Raw genomic sequence first — 15898 nt, 5'->3', positions numbered from 1 at the left:
CTATTGGTAAACAGCCGAACGCGCTAATCATTGAGCCACGGAAGCTCAGAAATTAAATGGTTGTCAGGTATTGTGGATAATTTATGACTTATTACGTTACATCTGAGACCCTACAACACCTCTCCCGGTTGGGCTCGAACCACCAACCTTTCGGTTAACAGCCGAACGCGCTAACCATTGCGCCACGGAAGCCCAAAAATTAAATGGTCGTCAGGTATTGTGGAAAAACCTTGACTTTTTACGTCGCATCTGAGACCTCGCAACACCGCTCCCGAATGGGCTCGAACCACCAACCTATTGGTTAACACCCGAACGCGCTAACCATTGCGCCACGGAAGCCCAAAAGCTAAATGCTCGTCAGGTATTGTGGAAAAACTCTGACATTTTACGTTCCATCTGAGACGTCAGAAGACCGCTCCCGGGAGGGCTCAAACCACCAGTCTTTTGAATAGCAGCTAAACGCGCTAACCATTGCGCCACGGAAGCCCAAAAATTAAATGGTCGTCAGGTATTGTGGAAAAACCTTGACTTTTTACGTCACATCTGAGACGGCACAACACCGCTCCCGTATGGGCTTGAACCACCAACCATTCGGTTAACAGCCGAACGCGCTAACCATTGCGCCACGGAAGCCCAAAAATTAAATGGTCGTCAGGTATTGTGGAAAACTTTGGCTTTCTACGTTACATTCGAGATACCACAACACCGCTCCCGGGTGGGCTTGAACTACCAACCTTTCGGTTAACAGCCGAACGCGCTAACTATTGCGCCACGGAAGCCCAAAGATTAAATAGTCGTCAGGTATTGTGGAAAAACTTTGGCTTTCTACGTTACATTTGAGATCCCACAACACCGCTCCCGGGTGGGCTCGAACCACCAACCTATTGGTTAACAGCCGAACGCGCTAACCATTGAGCCACGGAAGCTCAGAAATTAAATGGTTGTCAGGTATTGTGGAAAACCTTTGGCTTTCTACGTTACATTTGAGACCCCACAACACCTCTCCCGGGTGGGCTCGAACCACCAACCTTTCAATTAAGAGCTGAACGCGCTAACCATTGCGCCACGGAAGCCCAAAAATTAAATGGTCGTCAGGTATTGTGTAAAAACCTTGGCTTTTTACGTCACATCTGAGACCTCACAACACCGCTCCTGGATGGGCTCGAACCAACAACCTATTGGTTAACAGCCGAACGTGCTAACCATTGCGCCACGGAAGCCCGAAAATTAAATGGTCGTCAGGTATTGTGGAAAAACTTTGGCTTTCTACGTTACATTTGAGATCCCACAACACCGCTCCCGGGTGGGCTCGAACCACCAACCTATTGGTTAACAGCTGAACGCGCTAACCATTGCGCCACGGAAGCCCAAAAGATAAACGCTCGTCAGGTATTGTGTAAAAACCTTGACTTTTACGTCACAGCTGAGACCTCACAACACCGCTCCCTGATGGGCTCGAACCACCAACCTATTGGTTAACAGCCGAACGCGCTAACCATTGCGCCACGGAAGCCCAAAAATTAAATGGTCGTCAGGTATTGTGCAAAAACTTTGGCTTTCTATGTTACACATTTGAGATCCCACAACACCGCTCCCGGGTGGGCTTGAACCACCAACCTATTGGTTAACAGCCGAACGCGCTAACCATTGAGCCACGGAAGCTCAGAATTTAAATGGTTGTCAGGTATTGTGGAAACACTTTGACTTTTTACGTCACATCTGAGACCTCACAACACCGCTTCCGGATGGGCTCGAACCACCAACCTATTGGTTAACAGCCGAACGTGCTAACCATTGCGCCACGGAAGCCCAAAAATTAAATGGTCGTCAGGTATTGTGGAAAAACTTTGGCTTTCTACGTTACATTTGAGATCACACAACACCGCTCCCGGGTTGGCTCGAACCACCAACCTATTGGTTAACAGCTGAACGCGCTAACCATTGCGCCACGGAAGCCCAAAAGTTAGATGCTCGTCAGGTATTGTGGAAAAACCTTGACTTTTTACGTCACATCTGAGACGGCACAACACCGCTCCCGGATGGGCTTGAACCACCAACCTTTCGGTTAACAGCCGAACGCGCTAACCATTGCGCCACGGAAGCCCAAAAATTAAATGGTCGTCAGGTATTGTGGAAAACTTTGGCTTTCTACGTTACATTCGAGATCCCACAACACCGCTCCCGGGTGGGCTCGAACCACCAACCTATTGGTTAACAGCTGAACGCGCTAACCATTGCGCCTCAGAAGCCCAAAAATTAAATGTTCGTCAGGTATTGTGTAAAAACCTTGACATTTTACGTCACATCTGAGACCTCTCAACACCACTCCCGGGTGGGCTTGAACCACCAAACTTTCGGTTAACAGCCGAACGCGCTAACCATTGCGCCACGGAAGCCCAAAAATTAAATGGTCGTCAGGTATTGTGGAAAAACTTTGGCTTTCTACGTTACATTTGAGATCCCACAACACCGCTCCCGGGTGGGCTCGAACCACCAACCTATTGGTTAACAGCCGAACGCGATAACCATTGAGCCACGGAAGCTCAGAAATTAAATGGTTGTCAGGTATTGTGGAAAAACTTTGGCTTTCTACGTTACATTCGAGATCCCACAACACCGCTCCCGGGTGGGCTTGAACTACCAACCTTTCGGTTAACAGCCGAACGCGCTAACTATTGCGCCACGAAAGCCAAAAAATTAAATGCTCGTCAGGTATTGTGTAAAAACCTTGACTTTTTACGTCAAATCTGAGACCTCACAACACCGCTCCCGGATGGGCTCGAACCACCAACCTATTGGTTAACAGCCGAACGCGCTAACCATTGAGCCACGGAAGCTCAGAAATTAAATGGTTGTCAGGTATTGTGGAAAAACTTTGGCTTTCTACGTTACATTTGAGACCCCAACAACACCTCTCCCGGGTGGGCTCGAACCACCAACCTTTCGATTAACAGCTGAACGCGCTAACCATTGCGCCACGGAAGCCCAAAAATTAAATGCTCGTCAGGTATTGTGTAAAAACCTTGACTTTTTACATGACATCTGAGACCTCACAACACCGCTCCCGGATGGGCTCGAACCACCAACCTTTCGATTAACAGCTGAACGTGCTAACCATTGCGCCACGGAAGCCCAAAAATTAAAAGGTCGTCAGGTATTGTGGAAAAACTTTGGCTTTCAACGTTACATTTGAGATCCCACAACACCGCTCCCGGGTGGGCTCGAACCACCAACCTATTGGCTAACAGCCGAACGCGCTAACCATTGAGCCACGGAACCTCAGAAATTAAATGGTTGTCACGTATTGTGGAAAAGTTTTGAATTTTTACGTTACATTTGAGATCCCACAACACCGCTCCCGGGTGGGCTCGAACCACAAACCTATTGGTTAACAGCTGAACGCGCTAAACATTGCGCCTCAGAAGCCCAAAAATTAAATGTTCGTCAGGTATTGTGTAAAAACCTTGACATTTTACGTCACATCTGAGACCTTTCAACACCACTCCCGGGTGGGCTTGAACCACCAACCTTTCGGTTAACAGCCGAACGCGCTAACCATTGCGCCACGTAAGCCCAAAAATTAAATGGTCGTCAGGTATCGTGGAAAATTTTTGGCTTTCTACGTTAAATTTGAGATCCCACAACACCGCTCCCGGGTGGGCTCGAACCACCAACCTATTGGTTAACAGCCGAACGCGATAACCATTGAGCCACGGAAGCTCAGAAATTAAATGGTTGTCAGGTATTGTGGAAAAACTTTGGCTTTCTACGTTACATTTGAGACCCCACAACACCTCTCCCGAGTGGGCTCGAACCACCAACCTTTCGATTAACAGCTGAACGCGCTAACCATTGCACCACGGAAGCCCAAAAATTAAATGCTCGTCAGGTATTGTGTAAAAACCTTGACTTTTTACGTGACATCTGAGACCTCACAACACCGCTCCCGGATGGGCTCGAACCACCAACCTTTCGATTAACAGCTGAACGTGCTAACCATTGCGCCACGGAAGCCCAAAAATTAAAAGGTCGTCAGGTATTGTGGAAAAACTTTGGCTTTCAACGTTACATTTGAGATCCCACAACACCGCTCCCGGGTGGGCTCGAACCACCAACCTATTGGCTAACAGCCGAACGCGCTAACCATTGAGCCACGGAACCTCAGAAATTAAATGGTTGTCACGTATTGTGGAAAAGTTTTGAATTTTTACGTTACATTTGAGATCCCACAACACCGCTCCCGGGTGGGCTCGAACCACCAACCTATTGGTTAACAGCTGAACGCGCTAACCATTGCGCCTCAGAAGCTCAAAAATTAAATGTTCGTCAGGTATTGTGAAAAAACCTTGACATTTTACGTCACATCTGAGACCTCTCAACACCACTCCCGGGTGGGCTTGAACCACCAAACTTTCGGTTAACAGCCGAACGCGCTAACCATTGCGCCACGGAAGCCCAAAAATTAAATGGTCGTCAGGTATTGTGGAAAAACTTTGGCTTTCTACGTTACATTTGAGATCCCACAACACCGCTCCCGGGTGGGCTCGAACCACCAACCTATTGGTTAACAGCCGAACGCGATAACCATTGAGCCACGGAAGCTCAGAAATTAAATGGTTGTCAGGTATTGTGGAAAAACTTTGGCTTTCTACGTTACATTTGAGACCCCACAACACCTCTCCCGAGTGGGCTCGAACCACCAACCTTTCGATTAACAGCTGAACGCGCTAACCATTGCAACACGGAAGCCCAAAAATTAAATGCTCGTCAGGTATTGTGTAAAAACCTTGACTGTTTACGTCACATCTGAGACCTCACAACACCGCTCCCGGGTGGGCTCGAACCACCAACCTATTGGTTAACAGCTGAACGCGCTAACCATTGTGCCACGGAAGCCCAAAATTTAAATGCTCGTCAGGTATTGTGTAAAAACCTTGACTTTTTACGTCATATCTGAGACCTCAAATCACCGCTCTTGGATGGGCTCGAACCACCAACCTATTGGTTAACAGCCGAACGCGCTAACCATTGCTCCACGGAAGCCCAAAAGTTAAATGCTCGTCAGGTATTGTGTAATTACCTTGACTTTTACGTCACATCTGAGACCTCACAACACCGCTCCCGGAGGGGCTCGAACCACCAACCTATTGGTTAACAGCCAAAGCGCTAACCATTGCGCCACGGAAGCCCGAAAGTTAAATGGTCGTCAGGTATTGTGCAAAAACTTTGGCTATCTACGTTACATTTGAGATCCCACAACACCGCTCCCGCGTGGGCTCGAACCACCAACCTATTGGTTAACAGCTGAACGCGCTAACCATTGCGCCACGGAAGCCCAAAAACTAAATGCTCGTCAGGTATTGTGTAAAATCCTTGACTTTTTAAGTCACATCTGAGACCTCACAACACCGCTCCCGGATGGGCTCGAACCACCAACCTATTGGTTAACAGCTGAACGCGCTAACCATTGCACCACGGAAGCCCAAAAATTAAATGCTCGTCAGGTATTGTGTAAAAACCTTGACTTTTTACGTCACATCTGAGACCTCACAACACCGCTCCCGGGTGGGCTCGAACCACCAACCTATTGGTTAACAGCTGAACGCGCTAACCATTGCGCCACCGAAGCCCAAAACTTAAATGCTCGTCAGGAATTGTGTAAAAACCTTGACTTTTTACGTCACATCTGAGACCTCACATCACCGCTCCCGGATGGGTTCGAACCACCAACCTATTGGTTAACAGCCGAACGCGCTAACCATTGCGCCACGGAAGCCCAAAAGTTAAATGCTCGTCAGGTATTGTGTAAAAACCTTGACTTTTACGTCACATCTGAGACCTCACAACACCGCTCCCGGAGGGGCTCGAACCACCAACCTATTGGTTAACAGCCGAACGCGCTAACCATTGCGCCACGGAAGCCCAAAAATTAAATGGTCGTCAGGTATTGTGGAAAAACTTTAGCTTTCTACGTTACATTTGAGATCCCACAACACCGCTCCCGGGTGGGCTCGAACCACCAACCTATTGGTTAACAGCCGAACGCGCTAACCATTGAGCCACGGAAGCTCAGAAATTAAATGGTTGTCAGGTATTGTGGAAAAACTTTGGCTTTCTACGTTACATTTGAGACCCCACAACACCTCTCCCGGGTGGGCTCGAACCACCAACCTTTCGATTAACAGCTGAACGCGCTAACCATTGCGACACGGAAGCCCAAAAATTAAATGCTCGTCAGGTATTGTGTAAAAATCTTGACTTTTTACGTCACATCTGAGACCTCACAACACCGCTCCCGGGTGGGCTCGAACCACCAACCTATTGGTTAACAGCTGAACGCGCTAACCATTGCGCCACCGAAGCCCAAAACTTAAATGCTCGTCAGGTATTGTGTAAAAACCTTGACCTTTACGTCACATCTGAGACCTCACAACACCGCTCCCGGAGGGGCTCGAACCACCAACCTATTGGTTAACAGCCGAACGCGCTAACCATTGCGCCACGGAAGCCCAAAAATTAAATGGTCGTCAGGTATTGTGCAAAAACTTTGGCTTTCTACGTTACATTTGACATCCCACAACACCGCTCCCGGGTGGGCTCGAACCACCAACCTATTGGTTAACAGCCGAACGCGCTAGCCATTGAGCCACGGAAGCTCAGAAATTAAATGGTTGTCAGGTATTGTAGAAAAACTTTGGCTTTCTACGTCACATTTGAGACCCCACAACACCTCTCCCGGGTGGGCTCGAACCACCAACCTTTCGACTAACAGCTGAACGCGCTAACCATTGCGCCACCGAAGCCCAAAACTTAAATGCTCGTCAGGTATTGTGTAAAAACCTTGACTTTTTACGTCACATCTGAGACCTCACATCACCGCTCCCGGATGGGTTCGAACCACCAACCTATTGGTTAACAGCCGAACGCGCTAACCATTGCGCCACGGAAGCCCCAAAGTTAAATGCTCGTCAGGTATTGTGTAAAAACCTTGACTTTTACGTCACATCTGATACCTCACAACACCGCTCCCGGAGGGGCTCGAACCACCAACCTATTGGTTAACAGCCGAACGCGCTAACCATTGCGCCACGGAAGCCCAAAAATTAAATGGTCGTCAGGTATTGTGCAAAAACCTTGACTTTTACGTCACATCTGAGATCTCACAACACCGCTCCCGGAGGGGCTTGAACCACCAACCTATTGGTTAACAGCCGAACGCGCTAACCATTGCGCCACGGAAGCTCAGAAATTAAATGGTTGTCAGGTATTGTGGAAAAACTTTGACTTTTTACGTCACATCTTAGACCTCACAACACCGCTCCCGGGTGGGCTCGAACCACCAACCTATTGGTTAACAGCTGAACGCGCTAACCATTGCGCCACCGAAGCCCAAAACTTAAATGCTCGTCAGGTATTGTGAAAAAACCTTCACTTTTTACGTCACATCTGAGACCTCACATCACCTCCCGGATGGGTTCGAACCACCAACCTATTGGTTAACAGCTGAACACGCTAACCATTGCGCCACCGAAGCCCAAAACTTAAATGCTCGTCAGGTATTGTGAAAAAACCTTCACTTTTTACGTCACATCTGAGACCTCACATCACCTCCCGGATGGGTTCGAACCACCAACCTATTGGTTAACAGCCGAACGCGCTAACCATTGCGCCACGGAAGCCCAAAAGTTACATGGTCGTCAGGTATTGTGTAAAAACCTTGACTTTTACGTCACATCTGAGACCTCACAACACCGCTCCCGGAGGGGCTCGAACCACCAACCTATTGGTTAACAGCCGAACGCGCTAACCATTGCGCCACGGAAGCCCGAAAATTAAATGGTCGTCAGGTATTGTGCAAAAACTTTGGCTATCTACGTTACATTTGAGATCCCACAACACCGCTCCCGCGTGGGCTCGAACCACCAACCTATTGGTTAACAGCTGAACGCGCTAACCATTGCGCCACGGAAGCCCAAAAACTAAATGCTCGTCAGGTATTGTGTAAAAACCTTGACTTTTTACGTCACATCTGAGACCTCACAACACCGCTCCCGGGTGGGCTCGAACCACCAACCTATTGGTTAACAGCTGAACGCGCTAACCATTGCACCACGGAAGCCCAAAAATTAAATGCTCGTCAGGTATTGTGTAAAAACCTTGACTTTCTACGTCACATCTGAGACCTCACAACACCGCTCCCGGGTGGGCTCGAACCACCAACCTATTGGTTAACAGCTGAACGCGCTAACCATTGCGCCACCGAAGCCCAAAACTTAAATGCTCGTCAGGTATTGTGTAAAAACCTTGACTTTTTACGTCACATCTGAGACCTCACATCACCGCTCCCGGATGGGTTCGAACCACCAACCTATTGGTTAACAGCCGAACGCGCTAACCATTGCGCCACGGAAGCCCAAAAGTTAAATGCTCGTCAGGTATTGTGTAAAAACTTTGACTTTTACGTCACATCTGAGACCTCACAACACTGCTCCCGGAGGGGCTCGAACCACCAACCTATTGGTTAACAGCCGAACGCGCTAACCATTGCGCCATGGAAGCCCAAAAATTAAATGGTCGTCAGGTATTGTGGAAAAACTTTGGCTTTCTACGTTACATTTGAGATCCCACAACACCGCTCCCGGGTGGGCTCGAACCACCAACCTATTGGTTAACAGCCGAACGCGCTAACCATTGAGCCACGGAAGCTCAGAAATTAAATGGTTGTCAGGTATTGTGGAAAAAATTTGGCTTTCTACGTTACATTTGAGACCCCACAACACCTCTCCCGGGTGGGCTCGAACCACCAACCTTTCGATTAACAGCTGAACGCGCTAACCATTGCGACACGCAAGCCCAAAAATTAAATGCTCGTCAGGTATTGTGTAAAAATCTTGACTTTTTACGTCACATCTGAGACCTCACAACACCGCTCCCGGGTGGGCTCGAACCACCAACCTATTGGTTAACAGCTGAACGCGCTAACCATTGCGCCACCGAAGCCCAAAACTTATATGCTCGTCAGGTATTGTGTAAAAACCTTGACTTTTTACGTCACATCTGAGACCTCACATCACCGCTCCCGAATGGGTTCGAACCACCAACCTATTGGTTAACAGCCGAACGCGCTAACCATTGCGCCACGGAAGCCCCAAAGTTAAATGCTCGTCAGGTATTGTGTAAAAACCTTGACTTTTACGTCACATCTGAGACCACACAACACCGCTCCCGGAGGGGCTCGAACCACCAACCTATTGGTTAACAGCCGAACGCGCTAACCATTGCGCCACGGAAGCCCAAAAATTAAATGGTCGTCAGGTATTGTGCAAAAACTTCGGCTTTCTACGTCACATCTGAGACCTCACAACACCGCTCCCGGAGGGGCTTGAACCACCAACCTATTGGTTAACAGCCGAACGCGCTAACCATTGCGCCACGGAAGCTCAGAAATTAAATGGTTGTCAGGTATTGTGGAAAAACTTTGACTTTTTACGTCACATCTGAGACCTCACAACACCGCTCCCGGGTGGGCTCGAACCACCAACCTATTGGTTAACAGCTGAACGCGCTAACCATTGCGCCTCCGAAGCCCAAAACTTAAATGCTCGTCAGGTATTGTGAAAAAACCTTCACTTTTTACGTCACATCTGAGACCTCACATCACCTCCCGGATGGGTTCGAACCACCAACCTATTGGTTAACATCTGAACGCGCTAACCATTGCGCCACCGAAGCCCAAAACTTAGATGCTCGTCAGGTATTGTGAAAAAACCTTCACTTTTTACGTCACATCTGAGACCTCACATCACCTCCCGGATGGGTTCGAACCACCAACCTATTGGTTAACAGCCGAACGCGCTAACCATTGCGCCACGGAAGCCCAAAAGTTAAATGGTCGTCAGGTATTGTGTAAAAACCTTGACTTTTACGTCACATCTGAGACCTCACAACACCGCTCCCGGAGGGGCTCGAACCACCAACCTATTGGTTAACAGCCGAACGCGCTAACCATTGCGCCACGGAAGCCCAAAAATTAAATGGTCGTCAGGCATTGTGCAAAAACTTTGGCTTTCTACGTTACATTTGAGATCCCACAACACCGCTCCCGGGTGGGCTCGAACCACCAACCTATTGGTTAACAGCCGAACGCGCTAACCATTGAGCCACGGAAGCTCAGAAATTAAATGGTTGTCAGGTATTGTGGAAAAACTTTGACTTTTTACGTCACATCTGAGACCTCACAACACCGCTCCCGGGTGGGCTCGAACCACCAACCTATTGGTTAACAGCTGAACGCGCTAACCATTGCGCCACCGAAGCCCAAAACTTAAATGCTCGTCAGGTATTGTGTAAAAACCTTGACTTTTTACGTCACATCTGAGACCTCACATCACCGCTCCCGGATGGGTTCGAACCACCAACCTATTGGTTAACAGCCGAACGCGCTAACCAATGCGCCACGGAAGCCCCAAAGTTAAATGCTCGTCAGGTATTGTGTAAAAACCTTGACTTTTACGTCACATCTGAGACCTCACAACACCGCTCCCGGAGGGGCTCGAACCACCAACCTATTGGTTAACAGCCGAACGCGCTAACCATTGCGCCACGGAAGCCCAAAAATTAAATGGTCGTCAGGTATTGTGCAAAAACTTTGGCTTTCTACGTCACATCTGAGACCTCACAACACCGCTCCCGGAGGGGCTTGAACCACCAACCTATTGGTTAACAGCCGAACGCGCTAACCATTGCGCCACGGAAGCTCAGAAATTAAATGGTTGTCAGGTATTGTGGAAAAACTTTGACTTTTTACGTCACATCTGAGACCTCACAACACCGCTCCCGGGTGGGCTCGAACCACCAACCTATTGGTTAACATCTGAACGCGCTAACCATTGCGCCACCGAAGCCCAAAACTTAGATGCTCGTCAGGTATTGTGAAAACACCTTCACTTTTTACGTCACATCTGAGACCTCACATCACCTCCCGGATGGGTTCGAACCACCAACCTATTGGTTAACAGCCGAACGCGCTAACCATTGCGCCACGGAAGCCCAAAAGTTAAATGGTCGTCAGGTATTGTGTAAAAACCTTGACTTTTACGTCACATCTGAGACCTCACAACACCGCTCCCGGAGGGGCTCGAACCACCAACCTATTGGTTAACAGCCGAACGCGCTAACCATTGCGCCACGGAAGCCCAAAAATTAAATGGTCGTCAGGCATTGTGCAAAAACTTTGGCTTTCTACGTTACATTTGAGATCCCACAACACCGCTCCCGGGTGGGCTCGAACCACCAACCTATTGGTTAACAGCCGAACGCGCTAACCATTGAGCCACGGAAGCTCAGAAATTAAATGGTTGTCAGGTATTGTGGAAAAACTTTGACTTTTTACGTCACATCTGAGACCTCACAACACCGCTCCCGGGTGGGCTCGAACCACCAACCTATTGGTTAACAGCTGAACGCGCTAACCATTGCGCCACCGAAGCCCAAAACTTAAATGCTCGTCAGGTATTGTGTAAAAACCTTGACTTTTTACGTCACATCTGAGACCTCACATCACCGCTCCCGGATGGGTTCGAACCACCAACCTATTGGTTAACAGCCGAACGCGCTAACCATTGCGCCACGGAAGCCCAAAAGTTAAATGCTCTTCAGGTATTGTGTAAAAACCTTGACTTTTACGTCACATCTGAGACCTCACAACACCGCTCCCGGAGGGGCTCGAACCACCAACCTATTGGTTAACAGCCGAACGCGCTAACCATTGCGCCACGGAAGCCCAAAAATTAAATGGTCGTCAGGTATTGTGCAAAAACTTTGCCTTTCTACGTTACATTTGACATCCCACAACACCGCTCCCGGGTGGGCTCGAACCACCAACCTATTGGTTAACAGCCGAACGCGCCAGCCATTGAGCCACGGAAGCTCAGAAATTAAATGGTTGTCAGGTATTGTAGAAAAACTTTGGCTTTCTACGTCACATTTGAGACCCCACAACACCTCTCCCGGGTGAGCTCGAACCACCAACCTATTGGTTAACAGCTGAACGCGCTAACCATTGCGCCACCGAAGCCCAAAACTTAAATGCTCGTCAGGTATTGTGAAAAAACCTTCACTTTTTACGTCACATCTGAGACCTCACATCACCTCCCGGATGGGTTCGAACCACCAACCTATTGGTTAACAGCTGAACGCGCTAACCATTGCGCCACCGAAGACCAAAACTTAAATGCTCGTCAGGTATTGTGAAAAAACCTTCACTTTTTACGTCACATCTGAGACCTCACATCACCTCCCGGATGGGTTCGAACCACCAACCTATTGGTTAACAGCAGAACGCGCTAACCATTGCGCCACGGAAGCCCAAAAGTTAAATGGTCGTCAGGTATTGTGTAAAAACCTTGACTTTTACGTCACATCTGAGACCTCACAACACCGCTCCCGGAGGGGCTCGAACCACCAACCTATTGGTTAACAGCCGAACGCGCTAACCATTGCGCCACGGAAGCCCAAATATTAAATGGTCGTCAGGCATTGTGCAAAAACTTTGGCTTTCTACGTTACATTTGAGATCCCACAACACCGCTCCCGGGTGGGCTCGAACCACCAACCTATTGGTTAACAGCCGAACGCGCTAAGCATTGAGCCACGGAAGCTCAGAAACTAAATGGTTGTCAGGTATTGTGGAAAAACTTTGACTTTTTACGTCACATCTGAGACCTCACAACACCGCTCCCGGGTGGGCTCGAACCACCAACCTATTGGTTAACAGCTGAACGCGCTAACCATTGCGCCACCGAAGCCCAAAACTTAAATGCTCGTCTGGTATTGTGTAAAAACCTTGAATTTTTACGCCACATCTGAGACCTCACATCACCGCTCCCGGATGGGTTCGAACCACCAACCTATTGGTTAACAGCCGAACGCGCTAACCATTGCGCCACGGAAGCCCAAAAGTTAAATGCTCGTCAGGTTTTGTGTAAAAACCTTGACTTTTACGTCACATCTGAGACCTCACAACACCGCTCCCGGAGGGGCTCGAACCACCAACCTATTGGTTAACAGCCGAACGCGCTAACCATTGCGCCACGGAAGCCCAAAAATTAAATGGTCGTCAGGTATTGTGCAAAAACTTTGGCTTTCTACGTTACATTTGAGATCCCACAACACCGCTCCCGGGTGGGCTCGAACCACCAACCTATTGGTTAACAGCCGAACGCGCTAACCATTGCGCCACCGAAGCCCAAAACTTAAATGCTCGTCAGGTATTGTGTAAAAACCTTGACTTTTTACGTCACATCTGAGACCTCACATCACCGCTCCCGGATGGGTTCGAACCACCAACCTATTGGTTAACAGCCGAACGCGCTAACCATTGCGCCACGGAAGCCCAAAAGTTAAATGGTCGTCATTTATTGTGTAAAAACCTTGACTTTTACGTCACATCTGAGACCTCACAACACCGCTCCCGGAGGGGCTCGAACCACCAACCTATTGGTTAACAGCCGAACGTGCTAACCATTGCGCCACGGAAGCCCAAATATTAAATGGTCGTCAGGTATTGTGGAAAATCTTTGGCTTTCTACGTTACAATTGAGATCACCCAACACCGCTCCCGGGTGGGCTCGAACCACCAACCTATTGGTTAACAGCCGAACGCGCTAACCATTGCGCCACGGAAGCCCAAAAGTAAAATGCTCGTCAGGTATTGTGTAAAAACCTAGACTTTTTACGTCACATCTGAGACCTCACAACACCGCTCCCGGATGGGCTCGAACCACCAACCTATTGGTTAACAGCCGAACGCGCTAACCATTGCGCCACGGAAGCCCAAATGTTAAATGCTCGTCAGGTATTGTGTAAAAACCTTGACTTTTTACGTCACAGCTGAGGCCTCACAACACCGCTCCCGGATGGGCTCCAACCACCAAAATATTGGTTAACAGCCGAACGCGCTAACCATTGCGCCACGGAAGCCCAAAAGTTAAATGCTCGTCAGGTATTGTGTAAAAACCTTGACTTTTTACGTCACATCTGAGACCTCACAACACCGCTCCCGGATGGGCTCCAACCACCAACCTATTGGTTAACAGCCGAACGCGCTAACCATTGCGCCACGGAAGCCCAAAAGTTAAATGCTCGTCAGGTATTGTGTAAAAACCTTCACTTTTTACGTCACATCTGAGACCTCACAACACCTTTCCCGGATGGGCTCGAACCACCAACCTAATGGTAAACAGCCGAACGCGCTAATCATTGAGCCACGGAAGCTCAGAAATTAAATGGTTGTCAGGTATTGTGGATAATTTATGACTTATTACGTTACATCTGAGACCTCACAACACCGCTCCCGAATGGGCTCGAACCACCAACCTATTGGTTAACACCCGAACGCGCTAACCATTGCGCCACGGAAGCCCAAAAGCTAAATGCTCGTCAGGTATTGTGGAAAAACTCTGACATTTTACGTTACATCTGAGAAGTCAGAACACCGCTCCCGGGAGGGCTCAAACCACCAGTCTTTTGAATAGCAGCTGAACGCGCTAACCATTGCGCCACGGAAGCCCAAAAATTAAATGGTCGTCAGGTATTGTGGAAAAACCTTGACTTTTTACGTCACATCTGAGACGGCACAACACCGCTCCCGGATGGGCTTGAACCACCAACCTTTCGGTTAACAGCCGAACGCGCTAACTATTGCGCCACGGAAGCCCAAAGATTAAATGGTCGTCAGGTATTGTGGAAAAACTTTGGCTTTCTACGTTACATTTGAGACCCCACAACACCTCTCCCGGGTGGGCTCGAGCCACCAACCTTTCAATTAACAGCTGAACGCGCTAACCATTGCGCCACGAAAGCCCAAAAATTAAATGCTCGTCAGGTATTGTGGAAAAACCTTGGCTTTCTACGTTACATTTGAGATCGCACAACACCGCTCCCGGGTGGGCCCGAACCACCAACCTATTGGTTAACAGCCGAACGCGCTAACCATTGAGCCACGGAAGCTCAGAAATTAAATGGTTGTCAGGTATTGTGGAAAACCTTTGGCTTTCTACGTTACATTTGAGATCCCACAACACCGCTCCCGGGTGGGCTCGAACCACCAACCTATTGGTTAACAGCTGAACGCGCTAACCATTGCGCCACGGAAGCCCAAAATTTAAATGCTCGTCAGGTATTGTGTAAAAACCTTGACTTTTTACGTCAAATCTGAGACCTCACATCACCGCTCCCGGATGGGCTCGAACCACCAACCTATTGGTTAACAGTCGAACGCGCTAACCATTGCGCCACGGAAGCCCAAAAGGTAAATGTTCGTCAGGTATTGTGTAAAAACCTTGACTCTTACGTCACATCTGAGACCTCACAACACCGCTCCCGGAGGGCTATTGGTTAACAGCCGAACGCGCTAACCATTGCGCCACGGAAGCCCAAAAATTAAATGGTCGTCAGGTATTGTGCAAAAACTTTGGCTTTCTACGTTACATTTGAGATCCCACAACACCGCTCCCGGGTGGGCTCGAACCACCAACCTATTAGTTAACAGCCGAACGCGCTAACCATTGAGCCACGGAAGCTCAGAAATTAAATGGTTGTCAGGTATTGTGGAAAAACTTTGACTTTTTACGTCACATCTGAGACCTCACAACACCGCTCCCGGATGGGCTCGAACCACCAACCTATTGGTTAACAGCCGAACGTGCTAACCATTGCGCTACGGAAGCCCAAATATTAAATGGTCGTCAGGTATTGTGGAAAATCTTTGGCTTTCTACGTTACAATTGAGATCACACAACACCGCTCCCGGGTGGGCTCGAACCACCAACCTATTGGTTAACAGCCGAACGCGCTAACCATTGCGCCACGGAAGCCCAAAAGTAAAATGCTCGTCAGG

At 48.8% G+C, this 15898-nt stretch overlaps 1 non-coding gene across 1 annotated transcript; it reads right to left on the bottom strand.

Annotated features, from left to right (window-relative positions):
* Window positions 1-1000: 1000 nt before the first annotated feature.
* TRNAK-CUU (transfer RNA lysine (anticodon CUU)) lies at window positions 1001-1073 on the bottom strand. Its single transcript has one exon. It is a non-coding gene; the product is annotated as a tRNA-Lys (tRNA).
* Window positions 1074-15898: the final 14825 nt, after the last annotated feature.

The sequence above is a fragment of the Phalangium opilio genome, unplaced genomic scaffold (assembly GCF_054372755.1).
Source record: "Phalangium opilio isolate 3A_F unplaced genomic scaffold, DU_Popi_V2 ptg000054l_1, whole genome shotgun sequence".
In the NCBI taxonomy this organism is placed as follows: domain Eukaryota; kingdom Metazoa; phylum Arthropoda; class Arachnida; order Opiliones; family Phalangiidae; genus Phalangium; species Phalangium opilio.
Note: the sequence above shows the minus strand (reverse complement) of the source record. Positions and strands in the feature narration are given on the sequence as shown.